Source organism: Mustela lutreola, chromosome X (genome assembly GCF_030435805.1).
Source record: "Mustela lutreola isolate mMusLut2 chromosome X, mMusLut2.pri, whole genome shotgun sequence".
NCBI lineage: Eukaryota > Metazoa > Chordata > Mammalia > Carnivora > Mustelidae > Mustela > Mustela lutreola.
Window position 1 is genome coordinate 74,742,744 of NC_081308.1, and position 1,419 is coordinate 74,744,162.

General features: G+C 41.2%; 1 pseudogene; it reads left to right on the top strand.

Annotated features, from left to right (window-relative positions):
* Positions 1-308: 308 nt before the first annotated feature.
* Positions 309-821, top strand: LOC131821621 (transforming protein RhoA-like; annotated as a pseudogene).
* Positions 822-1,419: the final 598 nt, after the last annotated feature.

Below are 1,419 nucleotides of genomic sequence, written 5' to 3' on the forward strand. Positions count from 1 at the left end.
CCCAGGCGCCCCCTTGTAGCACATTTGTAAGCATGGTTGTCATCCGGAAGGAACTGGTGATTATTGGTGGTGGAACCTGTGGTAAGACTTGTGGGTCACCTGGGTGGTTCAGTGGGTTAAGCCTCTCCTTCGGCTCAGGTCATGATCTCAGGGTCCTGGGATTGAGCCCCATATTGGACCCTCTGCTCAGTGGGGAGCCTGCTTCCCCCTCTCTCTCTGCCTGCCTCTCTGCCTACTTGTGATCTCTCTCTCTCTCTCTCTGTCAAAGTGTTATGTACCCACAGTGTTTGAGAACTATATGGCAGATATTGAAGTTGATGGAAATTAGGTAGAGTTGGCTTTGTGGTATACAGCTGGGCAGGAAGATTATCACCACTTGAAGCCTCTCTCCTATCCAGACACTGATGTTATACTGATGTGTTTCTCCATTGAAAGCCATGATAGTTTAGAAAACATCCCATAAAAATGGACCCCAGAAGTCAAGCACTTTTGTCCCAACCTGCCCATCATCCTGGTTGAGAATAAGAAGGATCTTCAGAATGATGAGCACACAAGTTGGGATCTTGCCAAGATGAAGCAGGAGCTGGTGAAGCTAGAAGAAGGCAGAGATATAGCAAACAGGATTGGTGCTTTTGGGTACATGGAGTGTTCAGCAAAGACTGAAGACAGAGTGAGGAGGTTTTTGAAATGATCATGAGAGCTGCTTTGCAAGCCAGATGTACGAAGAAAAAATATGGGTATTTTGTCTTGTGAAACCCTGTTGCAAGCACAGCCTTCATGCAGTTAATTTTGAAGTGCTGTTCATTAATCTTAGTGTATGATTACTGGCATTTTTTCATTTATTTATAATTTACCTAAGATTACAAATCAGAAGTCAACTTGTTACCAGTATTTAGAAGCCAACCATGATTGTTAATGATGTCCAACTCACCTGGCCATCGAGGTCCTTCTGACAGCCCTCCTCTGTACTCCCACAAGACACACCAGGTGCTAATTAAAGGAATTTATTAACTTCTTGCTTCTTTTTAGAAAGAGAAACAGTTGTTAACTTTTGTGAATTAGGCTGCTACTACTTTATACTAACATGTCCTGCCTGTCATCTGTAGGCTGCAAGGTACTATGTTGAGTCCCTACTTCAGAGCCAGTTTTTTTAAAATGCTCATTCAGAAAGACCCAAGTCCATGCAGCTGTGACAGTTACAGTTCTGTGGGTTCGTGTTAGTTGCCTTATAGTTACTCTGTAATTAGTACCACTTAATGTATGTTACCAAAAAATAAACATATCTACCCCAGACTAGATGTAGTATTTTTGTATGATTGGATTTCCTAATACAGATATTTGTTATCCTTGTAGAAATTGTATTTTTTTAAAGAAGGTGTGTTTGAAAATAAAGTCAGACAGAAAATTTAAAAAAATAAA